This window comes from Indicator indicator, chromosome Z, assembly GCF_027791375.1.
Source record: "Indicator indicator isolate 239-I01 chromosome Z, UM_Iind_1.1, whole genome shotgun sequence".
Lineage (NCBI taxonomy): Eukaryota > Metazoa > Chordata > Aves > Piciformes > Indicatoridae > Indicator > Indicator indicator.
The window spans coordinates 4,834,169-4,852,187 of NC_072053.1; positions in this window are offsets into that span (position 1 = coordinate 4,834,169).

Below are 18,019 nucleotides of genomic sequence, written 5' to 3' on the forward strand. Positions count from 1 at the left end.
GACCTGCTTCAAGCAGGAACTTTTGAAGGCTGAGCCACTTGGATACTCGCAAGTCTATGAGACCTGATGGTATCTATCCAAGGGTGCTGAGAGAGCTGGCAGGTGAGCTGGCCAGGCCACTGTCCATCATTTACCACCAGTCCTGGCTCAATGGAGAGGTCGCAGATGACTGGAAGCTGGCCACAGTGATGCCCATCCACAAGAAGGGCCGGATGGAGGAACCTGGAAACTACAGACCTGTCAGGCTGACCTCAGTGCCAGGCAAGATTATGGAGCAGATCACCTTGGAGGCAATCACAGTGCACTTGCAGGATGGCCAAGGGATCAGGTCCAGCCAACATGGATTTAGGAAGGCCAGGTCCTGCCTGACCAACCTGATCTCCATCTATGGTGTGACTGCCTGGTGGATGTGGGGCAGGCTGTGGATGTAGTCTGCCTGGACTTCAGCAAGGCCTTTGACACCGTCCCCCACAGCAAACTCCTGGCCAAGCTGTCAGCCCACGGCTTGAACAGGAGCACTCTGTGCTGGGTTAAAAACTGGCTGGAGGGCCACAAAGTGGTGGTGAATGGTGCCACTGCCAGCTGGCAGCCTGTCACTAGTGGTGTTCCCCAGGGACCAGTGTTGGGTCCCATCCTATTCGATATCTTTATTGATGATCTGGATGAGGGGATTGAGTCTATCATCAATAAATTTGCAGAGGACACCAAGCTGGGGGCAGGTGTGGATCTGTTAGAGGGCTCTGCAGAGGGACCTTGACAGACTGGACAGATGGGCAGAGTCCAAGGGCATGAGATTCAACACGTCCCAAGTGCCAGGTTCTACACATTGGTCACAACAACCCCATGCAGAGCTACAGGCTGGGGACAGAGTGGCTGGAGAGCAGAAAGGGACCTGGGGGTACTGGTTGACAGTAGGCTGAACATGAGCCAGCAGTGTGCCCAGGTGGCCAAGAAGGCCAATGGCATCCTGGCCTGCATCAGGAATAGTGTGGCCAGCAGGGAAGTCATTCTGCCCTGTACTCAGCACTGGTTAGGCCGTGCCTCGAGTACTGTGTCCAGTTCTGGGCCCCTGAATTTAAGAAGGACATTGAGGTACTTGAACGTGTCCAGAGAACGGCAACAAGGCTGGGGAGAGGCCTCAAACACAAACCCTGTGAGGAGAGGCTGAGGGAGATGGGACTGTTTAGCCTGGAGAAGAGGAGGCTCAGGGGTGACCTCATTGCTGTCTACAACTACCTGAAAGGAGGCTGTAGACAGGTGGGGATTGGTCTCTTCTCCCAGGCAACCAGCACCAGAACAAGAGGACAAGGTCTCAAGCTGTTCCAGGGGAGTTTTAGGCTTGAGGTGAGGAGAAAGTTCTTCACAGAAGGAGTGATCTGCCATTGGAATATGCTGCCCAGGGAGGTGGTGGAGTCACCATCCCTGGAGGTGCTCAAAAAAGGATTGGATGTGACACTTGAAGCCATGGTTTAGTTGTCATGAGGTGCTGGGTGATAGATTGAACTTGATGATCTCTGAGGTCTTTTCCAACCTTGTTGATTCTATGATTTTTTTAGTTAACTGATTTTGCATGCTTGATCCCACAAAACATGACAATGTTGTGTAGTAAACACTAGAAGATTCAAGAGTCACAGATTTCTCTGGATATGAAAATATTAGAAGACTCCATGACAATGACTACCTTTGTGCATACAGTCTGCTCATCTGTATAAATACAATTACACGACCAAAATAGGATTTTCCTGAATTTTTGTTTTTGATTTTCTTGTTGTTTTTGTTGTGGGTCTTTTGGTTTTTTTAGGGTTTTTGGGTTTTGATTGGTTGGTTGTTTTTTTTCCCCCATGAACATTGTTGTTGCTAGAGTTATATCAAGAGCACTATTTACAATATGAATTATGGACTATCCAGTCAAAATTGTGATTGGCAGGAACTACCTGCAATTCTAATACAGGTTTTACACTTGCCTTCTGTTTTAGTACACTCTAAGTTTGAAATAGATCAAACCTTCCTTTTCAGTGCAGAGAAGGAGAGGTTTTTAAGATAATGTCAGGAAACCAGCACTCTTCATTAACTGACAAATTTACAAATATTTAAATAGTTTCAGAACATTGTCTCTAGTTAACACCAGTAAGTGCTAGACCTAATCAACAGTTAATAAGAAAAACATCAGAGACTGGGAGTAAAAGGTGCAAAAGAGATCCTCCCACTGGGTCCCAAGTTTCAGAACTAAACTCCTGGCTCTCTGAACTCTTTCAGCGAGGTAAAGTCAGATCCACCCTTAGTCCCAGACTTGGTCAAAGGTTTGTATCTAAGAATACAGAGGAGTGACAGGGATAACAAAGGCTGTTCTGATGTGTGTCAAGGTTCAGGATATGTCCCCTTGCTCTCCAAACTCCTCCAGAAAGTGACATTAGATCTACTTACAGTCCTTGACTTGGTCAATGGTTTATGACTGAGGCTACTTGAGTGCTGGGACTTCAGTGTAGTGCTTTAACATAGCATTGTATATCCTATGTAATTCTGAAATGGCAGCAATTTAAACTGCATACATACATACACACACAGTTAAAAATCAAATCATACATATGCACACAACTATATTCAAACATAGACCTTAGCTGCCAATTAAGATGTTTCTTTTCGCCAAATGATCTTCAGGCTTTCATAAAATGCTGGAAATAGTGAACACGTGCCTCACTGGCAGCTTATGAAAGGCAAACATTCTTCCCTGTCATTGGTTTTACCAGTGGACAGTTAGAGTTGGGCCTGAGAGGTGTCCCAGATCAGGATGAGATACCAAGTCTCAGTGAGTCCAATGGGCCTCATTTTAGGGTGAGTATTTATAGGGTCAGTACTTTCCTCAGTACTTTTCCACTGTGGCCAGTCTTGTCAGGCAAATCAGGCACAATTCATTCTTTTTTTGGCACCTTTCCAAGGCACTCAGGAGTAGTTTGGAGGTGCCTAACATTCCAGCTCACTGAACCTGTGCCCAAGATGTGCAGGAGTTGAATCATATTGACTTGCTGCCCCACTAGGGAGTTACTAAGCTTTCCCAGCTTCCTGCATTTTGTACTAAACAAGAGCAAAACACCTGATGCAAATTTTACAAAGCAGCCCAGGGAGCAGAAGGTCTACACCACCACAGGTTAGACTTGTCTATTAAGTCTTGCTTTCTACCATTCCAGAGCCCTGAGCTGGACACATCTGGAGCTAGGAACACCTTCCTCAGAGAATTACCTCTCAGGTGAGTTAACACTTCAGTAAGTCTCAGCTTTCTGTTAGAAGAACTTTCCCTGCTAAGTCTTTGTTCAACAAGAGTAACAAAGACAGACCTACTTCAGCTATATCTTTCCAGTAACTGATATTTTATTGGCCAGTTCAAATGCGTAAAAGTATACAACTTTAATTTGCACTGAAATTGGAAATATATATCTAATCCTGTGTCCAGACTAAAACTGTTTAATTACTCCCAAACAGTAATTGGGATAAGTTACCATTTATCCCAATCATAAATGAAGTTTAGGCTCGAGGCAAAGAGAAAGTTCTTCACGGAGAGAGTTGTTAGATGTTGGAATGTGCTGCCCAGGGAGGTGGTGGAGTCACCATCCCTGAAGGTGTTCAAGAGGGGATTGGACGTGGCACTTGGTGACATGGTTTAGTAGTCATGAGGTCTTGGGTGACAGGTTGGACTTTGATGATCCTTGAGGTCTTTTCCAACCATGTTGGTTCTGTGATTCTGTGAAGCTAAACCAAATAGCTTCAGTCTAGAATATGTGGTGGTTAAGAATGACAACATACTCTGATGGATTTATGTTCTTATCAGATGCATCTCCTTACTTTCTGGAACTACCTACTAACATGTCATGATGCTGAGAACTGTCAGCCAGTCAAGACGATGAACCAATCAGAGAAGGAGAAAAAATATTTTTTCCACACACAAAACAGATCACTCATTCAAAGTGAAAGACTGAGTCAAAGCACTAAAGGCAGCTATTTAAGATTCACCCTAGCATAACAAAGTGCTTCTTCGTTGCAATGACCATGCTATAGAAAAAATGCATCTGTTGAGAGCTGCAAACCCACATCCCTGGCTGCAACATTTAAAGCAAGAAGTAAAATTGTGCTCTGATCAGTTAAGTATATTTACAAAGTTAAATATTCTGCTGTTAGTAAAGAAGGAATTAACATTCTATAGAATATGACACTTCTTTCTTACATGGCTCCAAAACTCTGATAGGTTACCTGTTAACTGTTGAAAGAAGTATTTCTTACTCTGTAACTTTTGTCCATCAAGTTAGAATAATCTAGCTGACAGAAAATATCTCTTTGAAGGGTAGAAAGCTTGGAATAATTTACATCAATGAGAATTTTACCCATATGAACAAGATTTCATTCAAAATGCACATTTGGCTCACATAAAAAATGCTTTCAGTCTCAAATGCCCAGCAGCCACTGGGTGCTCTTCTTGTATCAAATGAATAAAGTTTAACAAAAAAATGAATCTTTTATTAGTGGAAATCAAATATGATTTAACCTTGTTTCTTCTCCCCTCTTCTTATCTACAGATAGAACCAACTGTGAAGCACCTGATACATTCCATGTACAGCAGGGTTTTGTATTGCTTTGACCTTTTCAGTATTCTGTACTTTAATTGGTTAAGCCATTCTATGGTTTCCCTACAGGTTACCTACCTGCAAGTAGTTAAGGAGGAAAAGGGGTGGCAGAGAGCATGCTGTAGAGTTTGTGAACACTGAAAATCTGGACAGAGCACTCTTAAGCACTACAGAATGTAGAAGGCAACATCTTCTTCTGCTCATCTGGTAAATGCTGTATTATGAACAAAAAATGCTACCACGTTTCTGTCTTATGGCAGTCATGAAACCAATCACAAGTATTTTCATATGTTCTTACTATGGTTAAAATTATCTAGTCTTGCTTCCTTGTGGAACCTGGTGAGCAGATGAATAAATTGTCTGGTAGAAAAATCAAACTAAAGTGCTCTGTAGTTAATACAAGCTTAACCTTCATGAGTATCTTAAGGAACAGTTTTTGAAGGGTAAAATAAATTTAGCATTCTGTAAAATGCATTAGTAATGTTATCACATTAACAATCTTTACAGAAAAATACTTACAGGATATTACCTTCCTATTGAATCAGTCCCATGCTGAAGTAAAAACTATTTTCACAGTCTTTTTTTTCCTTCCCAATGCATCTACACATTTTTACCAGTGTTGGAGTTTCCTACAAGTCCCACATTTCCTCTTTTAGTATTGGAATTGTCCTCCTTTAAAATAGTCTCATTTAATATAGCATCATGGGATAATTCTCAGTATATTACTGTAGCTGAAAGTATCCCCTTACATGTAGCTTTTTAACTTTTTTCTTTCATCAAAACACAGTTACAGGAAATGTGGATACAGGAGCTCCCAGGAGTCATAAATATTGCAGGTGATCCAGCCTGTGACTGGATAGACTGCACATTTATAAAACAGTAACTATACAGTATTTCAGCTATTTACTGGAATTTGGGTCCAAAATTATTTATCGAGGTGTATCAGGTATAGTTTTCAATTTCAGACCTTAAGTTGAATAAATAAGCATGAAGACAAACTGATTAAGCTCTATAAGCCTCAAACAGAAGTGGCTCTCAAGGGTCTTGATACATCATAATTAATTTTTAAAGCACATTATGATGTCTTCCTATTGGATACCACAAGATGGAGAGGAAGATGGCGCTGGTATTAAACAAAAAAGGAGGAATTTTTTCCCCTGTTGAATTCAACATGAGCTGTCCATCTGATTATGGAGAGACAATTCTATCATTGATGATGACTAGTTTCTGTTCCCAGGAGCTCGGGGTAAGACTAGCAAATGTGTGTTATTGTGTTTATAGCAACAACAAATTATGGAGAGTTCAGTGTCAACAGAACTGATAAGAGGTTTATCTTATTTTGCTTGCTTGCTTTTCCTGAAAGAGAACATTTCAGTTTCAGAGTTGAAATGTAGGATGTGGATAATTACAATATGATGGTAAATCACAAAAAAGAAACCTTCTCTATGGTTGTCTTTAAGTGGAATTCTGCAAGGCTTTTCACATGTTCCTCCACAACATCTTTCTCTGTAAGTTGAAGAGTTATGAATTCAGTGGGTATACTGTTTGGTGCACAAGGAATCATCTAGATGGTTGCATCAAGAGGGTACTACTCAATGGCTCAATGTCCAGATGGAGATGGGAGACGAGTGATATCCCTCAGGGCTCTGTACTATGACCATCAATGATATAGACCACGGGATTGAGTACACTCTCAGCAGGTTTGCTGATGATACCAAGCTGATTGGTGATGTCAGCATGACAGAGGGATAGGATGTCATCCAGGGGGACCTAGACAAACTGGGAAAGTGGGCCCAGGTGAACCTCATGAGGTTCAGCAATGCCTAGTGCAAAGTCCCACACCTGCGCTGGGATAATCCCCACTGTCAATACATACTGGAGAAGGACGTGATACAGAGCAACCCTGTAGAAAAGGACTCAGGGATAGCAGTAGATGAGAAGCTGGACATGAGCCAGCAATGCACACTTGCAGCCCAAAAGGCCAATTGAATCCTGGGCTGCATCAAAAGAAGTGTGGCCAGCAGGTCAAGAGAGGCAATTCTGCCACTCTGCTCTGCTCTGGTGAGACCACACCTGGGGAGTACTGTGTCCAGTGTTAAGGCCCTCAACACAAGAAAGATGTGGACCTGATGGAGCAGGTCTAGAGGAGGACCATGAAAATTATCAGGGGGCTGGAATGCCTCTCTTACAAAGACAGTCTGAGAGAGTAGGGGCTGCTCAGCATGGAGAAAAGAATGCTTCCAGGGAGACGTTGTAGTACCTGAAGGGAGCTTACAGGAAAGCTAAGGAGAGACTGTTTGCAAGGACATGTAGCAATAGGACAAGGGGCAGTGGTTTCAAACCGGAGAAGGATAGATTTAGATTAGTCATTAGGAAGAAGTTCTTTACTATGAGGGTGGTAGAACACTGTAAATGGTTGCCCAGGGAGTGGTGTGGGCCCTATCCCTGAAGACATTCAAGCTCAGACTTGACAGGACGCTGAGCATACAAATAAAGTAATTTTGAATACATCTTCTGCAAAATGCTTTTGCTCCAAAAATTTAATCCTTCCATTTTTGCAAGCCATCACACAGATTTTAACACTGTTACGGTGCTTCAGAATACAGTGTGAGCATTGGCAGAAAATGGAGAAATTTAGAGGTTACTGGGGAACTAGAGAGACCATTTAGGGACTATTTCAAGTGGAAATGTGTTCACCAGATGAATCGTGTAAATTCAACTTATAATGCTTTCTCATTCCATCTTCCCTTAATACCCTATGAGGAGAGGCTGAGGGAGCTGGGGTTGTTTAGCCTGGAGATGAGGAGAGGCTCAGGGGTGACCTCATTGCTGCCTACAACTACCTGAAGGAAGGTTGTAGCCAGGTGGGGGTTGGTCTCTTCTCCCAGGCAACCAGCAACAGAACGAGGGAACACAGTCTCAAGATGTGCCAGGGGAGGTATAGGCTGGATATTAGGAGGAAGTTCTTCACAGAGGGAGTGATTTGCCATTGGAATGTGCTGCCCAGGGAGGTGGTGGAGTCACCGTCCCTGGAGATGTTCAAGAAAAGACTGGATGAGCCACTTAGTGCCATGGTCTAGTTGACTGGATAGGGCTGGGTGATCAGTTGGACTGGATGATCTTGGAGGTCTCTTCCAACCTGGCTGATTCTATGATTCTATAAATTTACCATGTTTTCTGAAGACCATCTTTTGGTTTATTACACTATTTGATTCCTCAGGTACAAATAAGAGCTACGTGTTAATCACAAGAAGTATATTGAGACAGCCTTATCTACAAGGATTGCTCTACTTAAATTATCAATAAAGATTCTCATAAAACAAAAGTAGAAGTGCTACATCCATTTCCTGTATTCAGCTTCTTTATAATTCAGAAAATTCTTAGTTTAAAGGCAGGTTTTGAGGTTAGGTTTTGGGGTTTTTTTAGAAGGTTTTCTATGAATTTAAAACTGTGAAAGTGCTTTTTTGAACAGTTCTTTAAGACATGTTATTCAAGAGAGACATTCACTCCTTCCCTCTGCAACCTAAGTACAATCCCACAAGCCATTGGATTGACAATCTATTTCTCAATTTTAGTACTGATAGTCCTAGTATTATGCAAAAACCACGGTCTCTAAGTAGTGCTGCTAAAAGACAAATTTTGGTAACAACTAAGGAATTTCTTATACAGAATCACAGAATGTCAGGGCCTGGAAGGGACTTCAAGAGATCATCTAGTCCAATCCCTCTGCCAAAGTAGGATCACTTATACCAGGTCACACAGGAGATGTAAGAGGTATTTCCAATAAAAAATGTCACTGGAAAAATTCCTTACTTAAATTTTGATAGTCCATAAAAAAAATGTCCACTGGTCATGGTGATGCTTCAGTTTTAGAAGAAGAGCAGATATATATTATTTCTATAAGTGATATTAAGTATATCTTGATTACTGACATCAATTTATAGTAACAAGAATGCTGTGTGGTGCAGCAGACATGCTGGAGGGAGGGGATGCCATCCAGAGGGACCTGGACAGGCTGGAGAGGTGGGCACAAGCCAACCTCAGGAAGTTCAACAAGACCAAATGCAGGGTCCTGCATCTGGGTCAAGGCAATCCCAAGCACAAATCCAGGCTGGGCAGGGACTGTCTGGAAAGCAGCCCTGAGGAGAGGGACTTGGGGGTGCTGGTGGACGAGAAGCTCAACATGAGCTGTCAGTGTGCACTTGCAGCCCAGAAAGCCAACCAGAGCCTGGGCTGCATCAGGAGAAGTGTGGCCAGCAGGGCAAGGGGGCAAGGGAGGTGATTCTCCCCCTCTACTCTGCTCTGGTGAGACCCCTCCTAGAGTACTGTGTCCAGGTCTGGAGCCCCTATTACAAGAGGGATATGGACATGCTGGAAGGTGTTCAGAGAAGGGCCACCAGGATGATCAGAGGGCTGGAGCACCTCTCCTATGAGGACAGACTGAAAGAGTTGGGGCTGTTCAGTGTGGAGAAGAGAAGGCTCTGAGGTGACCTTCTTGTGTCCTTCCAGTATCTGAAGGGGGCTACAAGAAAGCTGGGGAGGGACTTTTTAGGCTATCAGGTAGTGATAGGACTAGGGGGAATGGAATAAAGCTGGAAGTGGGGAGATTCAGGCTGGATGTGAGGAAGAAGTTCTTCCCCATGAGAGTGGTGAGAGCCTGGAATGGGTTGTCCAGGGAGGTGGTTGAGGCCCCATCCCTGGAGGTGTTTGCAGCCAGGCTGGATGAGGCTCTGGCCAGCCTGATGTAGTGTGAGGTGTCCCTGCTCATGGCAGGGGGGTTGGAACTAGATGATCCCTGTGGTCCCTTCCAACCCTGACTGATTCTATGATTCTATGCTCTAATATATAAGAGTTCTAGTACTGTATAGTTCATACAAATGAAAAGCAGTATCAGCTAGGTTTGCCTAAGTGAGGAAACAACTAAACATAGAAAACCTGGTATATGTAGCAAATAAGGTAAAAAAGCTCTTCATATCTGTGCAAAAGACAGCTAGAAACGTGAGGTGTGATTGGGTTTTGAGGTGGTTGTCAGTCATGTGAGACACAGCCATCTTTCTAGGTAACTCCAGACAGACAGTGGGGGCTCTTGGGATGGTAAATCTCACAAGCCTCACAGCATCTGTGTGCATTCACCAATTATAGCTTACATGACTGTCACGTCATGTCACATACAGTATTGTCATAGAAGACTGGTAAGACTATCAGAAATATCAAATCTGTGTACATATATAGCAAAACAAGGCTCAAGAGGGAAAAAGCAACTAGGTGTGGGCTGTTTATTAGGGAGGATAAAGAGTGTCTGCAAGGTCAAACACTGCTCTGTCTTGATGTGTATGTGCTCCTGTGCTTCAGGTCATCCACTGAGTAAGACACCACCAAAGCAAGTTCCGGTGGGCCAGGAAAAACTTTGGACTCTCACATCCACCAGCACTTAAATTCCCTCAGTACACAAGTAGAGTGATGCATCCTCTGTAAGACTGTTGTTGCAGGCCCAGCAGAAGTGTGTTTTACAACAGTAATTAAAAATCAATATGTAGGTTTCTGACCTATGTGTATATGAGTAGGGAGAAGTTTTCATTTTGTCTTTGAAATCACAGTGTACAATGCAGTAGTGGCATTAACCTTCAGAAAGAAGATTAAAACTAAACTACAGTGCCCTTTGCATAACTACAGAACTGTTATTAATGATGTAAAAATATCTACACTGTACTCTATGCCCACTTGGTTACAGTATCAGAGAAATAAATCAGCTGCAAATTAAAGAAATGCATTAGTGAAAAAAACAAATGTCAGGTATCCTGCCAAACAATATAATAGCCATTTTAAAATTCTTGCTAAAGACTTAACATAAATTAAAAATAAATAAATAGAAAGCATAGTCTTGAAATAATCTATCTGATAATATCAGAATCTGAAGCCAATTTTTATGTATGCCACTGTTCCTAAATTTACTATGACCTTTCTTACTTCGTCATGAGGTAGAAAGGTTATGAGTTGTGCAGCAACATCAGATTACCTAAACTCCCAGCAACTAGATGGAAGCACTGTAACTTAACCAAACACATATACTGTAACTACCATCCCCACAGTAGTTACTAAAAAACAGGAATCAGTTGGTATTGCAGAGGAAGGTGCAATACATAAGGCAAAAGAGCTCCATGCACGTGACACAAAATCACTGCTCTTACACTGCAAATATATAAAAAAGGAAATTTTAACAGTTAAGCTAAATTAATTAGTATCTAAAAATCTCTGCCAGGTTTTCATGTTTAGGGAAGTTTGCAAATAATAAAAACAAAACCCACAAATTAATTTCCAAAATAAAAATTAAAATTATCATCTACATAAATGTTTTTTACAACTTCAACATCAAAAAAGACAGTCTGGAGTACGCAAGCACATTTAAGTTTGCAAGAATATAATAGCATAAAACACACAGGGAGAGTTACTACTCAAAAATAAGCAATTATTAGGAAAACAGTAGTACAAAACCCTAAATCATGTTTATAATTTGGTTACACAGGCAAAAGTGTTGTTTTACTGGTCTTGTAACCTAAGTGTTGATTTGCAAGTGTTCCATATTACACAGACACAAATTAATTCATAAGCATATCAGGCTCTTAATTATGTTAGTAGCCCTCAATTATGCCTTCCCTCTTATCTCTATGGAGGAAGACAGAAAAACAATAAAAAGATGATCTACACTTCAGCTACTTACAAGCCCAACTGTGCTTCTTAGCCTTTTCCCTTAGTGTTTCAGAGTGCTACCCAGTCCAGCATTGTAAAGAAACCATGTTTCTTGTGTTTGCTTGTCTTCAGTACCCCTGTGAACCACGTATTTCCTCCTTTAAAGAATTTTCTTATCTGCATCTGTTACTTTCCATTAAGCAAGTGAATAGATTAAGACATGTCCACATTTTCCCAATAATTTTCTGTAATTTAAACAATAAATTTTATGGCAGCAACACCCAAAAACTGATTCCATATCATATACAGAAAACATGGTAGAGAGATGAACAAGAGCAAAAGGAAGCAGAAGGTGATCTCTTCATCCCAGCAACATCCTTGAGCAGACTATGATGGTGTGACCACCACCAGGCTGACATAGATGGTCCCTTCCTTCAGCTGAGTGGCTTCTAGATAGCAAAGAATGATGGGATTACTGCTAGCTGTTGGTGCAGAGCTAAATCCAAGATTTTGTCAACCCTTAAGATCCTGAGGCTCCTGAAAACCCTTCATAAAGTCGATATATGCACACAAGAGTATGAAGAGAATGATCCATCCGCTCAGGTTTGAGCCATTCTCTGCAATATTTCTTTCCCCAGAATGGAAATAGAAATATAATGTGAATAGCTTCTTATTTTAGGAATCTCTGATAAATGTCTAGGATCATGGTAGACTAATCTGGGCTTACATAATTATCCTACATCAAGTTTTAATGAATTTTCATCCTTAGAAGAAAGAAAAATAATCTTTTGCCTAGTCATACATCTACCAAGAATGACATCAGTGCCTACAGGTCTGCCTTGGAGCAAGAGGATGGACATAACGAGCTTTGGAGGTCTACACCAGCCTTATTTCTCATGGTTCTATGAAAATAACCAATTTTATTATTTTCATTGTCTTTGCACATTTGAATCCTCTGACTTTGTTGACAAACTCACTGTATTTTTATTTTAAGTTAAAACTATCACTAGTTTTTCAAGACAAGGTTGTTTGATAGAGTAAATATTTTGTCTGAGATCTGGTAGACAATTCAACTGGAATAGAAATGTCTTTTGCTGTGTTCTCATGCAATGTGCACTCAAACAGTACACACAGTTGGACTTTGAATTTTCATTGGAAAAAGAAACAGGAAAAAAAGATACAAAATTATAAGAAAAAAATTGAGAAATACAAGCAAGCACTTCTTGTGCCTACACTGTAATTAATCTTGTCATAGTACAGTTAGGAGTATTCTACTACAATTTTGTGTCTTTTTAGGAAAGTATAACCAACCCAGTATATGATGATCAATTAGGGAAAAGTGTTTTTAAAAGCATCAAATTAAAAATCAAATCATATTGATAAAAAAGAACATTTACTAGAAAGGCCATGTCAGCATGGAAAAAAAAAAAAAAGATACGTACTTGGCCTTCCTTAACACTAAGAGAGTAGGAAACAATGTTTTTGTCTTCAAACAGTGGAACAGCTTTATTTTCCTGTATTTAGATCAGGATATATGTTCAACATTTATAAAGGAATAATAAAACAGCAAAGTTAGATTGCATCAGTATAAATATTGAACCTTAACAATTCTAAAGTCATGCTTCATTAATTGCTATTGCTCACTTTTATGAGTTCATTAGAACATCAAAATGAAAACATTTTAAAACTAAAATGCAATGATTTTTCTAGAAGGTGTTTTTGTGGGGTTCTAAAATTTTGTTTAATTTTTTAATGTTCTTTAATCCAGAGTTTCGTAAAAACTGGTCTTCTCTAGATGTTTCTCAACAAAACAAGGCTAGTAAAAGATACTTAAACTAGAAAATTTCCAATAGCTATTTATTTCCTCACAGGACATAACATGATTAAATTAGGACCTTTTATCCCTCATTGAAGAATGTATACCATTTTTGTAGCATAACAGGTAGCATTGTGGGATTGTGTCACTTTCAGATTTTTAGAACAAGAATTGAAGTTTTTTAAAAATTGAATCTGTTGAAGGGAGGTTTGAGGAGTCTCCCCTCTCTGGAGATGCGTTCCTTTGTGACCTGGTATAGGTGATCCTGCTCTGGCAGGGGGGGGGGGTTGGACTAGATGATCTTTCAAGGTGCTTTCAGCCCCTAATATTCTATGGGGGAGTAAAAAAAAGAATCAGCTAAAAAATATTCCAAAATGCTCATACAATAGGTGTGGGGCTGTTCAATCATAAGATTGGGATTTCTTAAAGAAAGGAGGCATGGTGTGCTGTTTTCTACATGCGCTTTCTTTGGAAAACCACAGAACCATGGAACCTGAACTGAAATACCATTAAGAATGTTCTGCAAGAAATCTTCTGTCTTTTCATCTTATGCAAAATTCACTTTTTCTCATTTATTTTTAGAGATGCACAGGGCTGCAGTGTAGGGTGACAGGGCTTTAACAGTTCTTAGATCAAATGGGATTTTCTTGTTTTCCCGATGATGTAATATGAACACAGAAGCAAAAATAGGTAAGTACAAAATAACTACTACATTTGCCTATTAGCTTGACTATCACAAACTGACTGATGCTGAATTTCTCAGACATTGGTGAACCCTTGTATTTTCTCCTGTATTAACTTTTCTTGAAGCCGTACCTATTTAATCACAAATACTCACATTTCCTACATTCTAAAATCTCTTGTATGTTCTACTTTGTGGTTTGGTTTTTTTGGTTTTTTTTTTTTTTTTTTTTTTTTTTTTTTTTTTTTTTTCAGATCAACAGCATTCTGGTTCCCAAAACCTGTTGTACACAAACACAGCCACTGGGAATTTTGCTTTCTACCTCTTAACTCTGTAGAACTCATTTCAACACTTCCATCATTTTCTGAATGTTCCAATTATTTTTATTGAAGCAGAAAAAAAAAAAACACCTCACCAAACCCCAAACTGTCAAAGCATGAGGTGCTACTGAGAACATTTTAACATGACTCTGCTATAGCACCTGTAGTTTGCAGGTGATTTGCTAATGCCATAGTATTACCTCTGCTCAGTTAAAATATTTCAGTTTACGTAAAAATATGTTTAAATATTTCTTCCATCTAATCTAAATCTTGCTCTTTTACTTTAAACCCAGGACCCCTTGATAAAAAAAATCTGTCCCCAGCTTAGTGATTGCTCCCTTTACTACTGAAAAGACCAGAAGGTCGCCTCGGTGCCTTTTCTTCCTCGGGCTGAACAACCCCAACACTCTCAGCCTGTCCTTACAGCAGAGGAGTTTCAGACCTCGCATGATTGATGTGGCCTGATGAGGACCTTTGCTGCTACACTGCCTGCCCGGGCCGCTGCTCCGGCAGTAGGACGCGCTCAGGTGTGCTGGAAGAGAATGCCGGAGGTGTGCTGAGCCGCAAACACGGCCCCAGAGGGTTCTGCAGCAGGGAACGAGTCCAGTCCTCGCTGCGGCACCCAGGCCTGACGGATGGATGCCTGTGCCTCGCCGGTGTCTTCACCCGGGATTTAGCTCTGAGCATGGGCTCCGAAGACCAAAGCCTGACCCACCTCCGGACATTTAACCCGGAACGGGCCCAGCCTAGCACCTCATCCCGGGTTTGTTTTGGAAGGAGATTCACGCAGGGGAATGTCGACGGAGGCCAGCTGCATCTTTTCCTGAACACACCGCAGGGTGCTCGCGTTAGGCGCCGGGGTTGCCCACCTGGGGATCCGCCCCACTCTCCCCAGGGAGGACAATCCCCGCCCGGGTACATGGGGCTGCTCGCCATTTTAGTTTGTTGTTGTTTTATTTTCCTGTGAGTATCAACAGTATGTTAAGGAGGCAGTAGATGGGCTGGTTACAGAGTTTAACAGTGAGAAGACAGTAATGCTCTACTGCCAGTATCAATTCTTAGTTTAGTGGTATCGCCTTTCTCTTCAGTTGGAGAAAAAAGAGAAACAACAAAACCCATGAAATATCCACATTTTTGTTTCAGCAGAATTAGCATGCAAGCTTTGACTGCAACACACGTTGCAGGATCTTCTTGGCAATGTCAAGCTTACACACATACACAGCAGAACAAACTGCAGAGATGCTGATTTTGGACCAGAAACACCCCAGCCAGCAGGAGCATGTCTGAGCTTACTCATCCTACACATACGGCTGTCACCATCTCTGGAGCCAGAAACCTGCAAGAGAAAGAGAACCTTTGTAGTGATTGAGAGGGAATGGATTGGAGCTTAGGGAGGGTAGACTAAATTATTAGACTAAATATTAGAAAGAAATTATTTACAGGGAGGGTGGCGAGACACTGGAACAAGTTGCCCAGGGAGGTCATGGATGCCCCTTCCCTGTAAGTATTCAAGACCAGGTTGGAGGAGGCCTTGTGCAACCTAGTCTGGTGGAAGATGTCCCTGACAATGACAGGAGGTTTGGAAGTAGATAGTCTTTAAGGTCCCTTCCAACCTAAAGCATTCTAGGATTCTATGAACCTATAAACATCTGCAACAGTGTAACTTACATCTCCATACACTGCCATAGTAGTGCAAACAGTCGCCTTTCCATTCACATAGTGTGTTCCAGCTAAAGGCTTTCTTTACATTATGAAAATAAAAATTAAAAATATTTCCATTACAGCAACCACCAGTGTATATCCACCCTCAATTTTTGTGCTTCTGTATAGATATAGGAATCGTGGATGAAACTCCTTTAATTAAAAGGGATCTACCCAGCCCTACTGGGGAAAAAATCCACAGAATACGGATATCTATCAGATCAAATAACGAAGATAAAACACTGATATTAACACGAGGCAAAACAAATCCTGGCAGGTGCACAGAAGCACAGAAGGAATCAGGAATTCCAAATCTGTCCTCCTATGTGAGAAATGTCTGTGTAGCACAGTTCTGAAATCCAGTACAGTTTAGATAATCCTGCTCAGGCAGGGGATTAGGACTCGATGACCTCCAGAGGTCCCTTCCAACCCCTCGATTCTTTGATTTCGGAGTGGAGCCTCCTGCACATCAGCCTGTGCCATGCCCTTTGGAAGGGTGCTGCCTGTCATCACTTGACCTGAAATTAGGTCTGGTGACAGTTACACAGTGAGGAGTAGATAGGGCTAGGTGTTCAGACTTGTGTGGGAAATGTAAGAATAAAAAATGGCAAGGGAGACAGGCAGTGCTGGTAAATGCTTTTTGCTGAGACCCAGAGTAGATTAAAGACGTACAGCTATTGGACTGCCCTTTTTGACTTGAGAGTAAAGTACTTTAGTCCTGGTATTTATAGCAAGTAATAAAGGATTTTAATGCCTCAGTCCTGGTATCTTCAGTGTTATTAGGGAGATCATTTGATAATTATTTTAGCAGAGTACTGAGGAGTCAGCAAGCATAAGGAAAGGCTTATTTATGAAGCTTTAGTTTCATTATAACTGTCTACCGAGTGTTATGACATAACACTTATACTCTACAAGTTGCTATTAACATCTTAAAATACATCTTTTTAAAAGTACAAACATTCAATAGTGGCACTGGCAAATTGTGAGATATGTTTTGGAAGAATCATAAGTTTGCTTTCATATTCAAATATACTCCCTCCCATAAATATTCAAATTAGTTTTCAAAGTCCCACAGGAGATTTAAGACATAGCCCATTGAAATTCCTGGAAAAATATTCCAGATCACATATATGCTCTTGAAAATTCCGTGCTATCTTTTTCAGTATGTGTTTTCAAACAGCTAATTTCCTACATGCTAATTCTGATCTCCACATTTGGTTTTAACATTCAAAATTTGCCGTTCTTCTTGTACTTATTATTTACATAAATTAACCGGCCAAAAGCAGAAGTAACATCATATGACTTATGCAACCAGCCAACACATTCTGAATTATGAATATTTATAGGAACTTCTTTGTGCACTAGACATGAAAGAGAAAATTACACATAGAAATTAATGAATATTTGTGAATAACTCTTGGTGGTGAATTCTGCAATCCATTTGCAAAAGAGATGCCAAAGAAGCAGCAATGAATGTTAATGAATATGAATTAGTACTCTTTCTTTTGTCTGACATACATACATTCTCTCTTCCATTCAGTTCAGTAAAGGGGTGTCATTGTACCAGATGGCAAAATTTGGTTCACAATATGGGTAGAAATTGGTATTCATATTCACAGAGTCACACTACAGTGTGCTCTCAAGTACTGTGTGGAAGGAACATGTATATTTGTTCCAGCTACAGCAAGAAAAGTGGAAGTGTACCATCATTTCATTGTTTGGACCTGCAAGACGTTTAGCTGTGCTATTTTTCCAAAAGGTCTTCCAAATGCTTGGGCACACAGGCAAAAAATAGAAGTTGTAAAACAAACTTGGAAATACCTTTTAACTTGTCCAAATCCTGTTTGTCACATTAATATAAAACCCTCTTAAACTCAAGAGGAAAGTTTAATTCAAAGTTCATGCTTTTAAAAGCATGTGAACACCCACAATCTGCAGATCAAAGAACCCCTTGAGAATCTGCAGATTGAATTTGAAAACAGTTTGGTAAAAGGGAATGCCACACCATCCCACAAAAATATATCATTAGGATTTTCTGTGCCATTGTCTATCCACAGATTGCATTTGTCCAGATTTCTTTATAAGCAGAAGAAAGGAAGCTCTCAGTGCAGCATGTCATTACTTTAGCTAACTGAAATAGCTAAGATTAGCTTGTGTTTAGCTGATATTTTCTTGATTCTTGTCTGAGGGTATCCAGAAA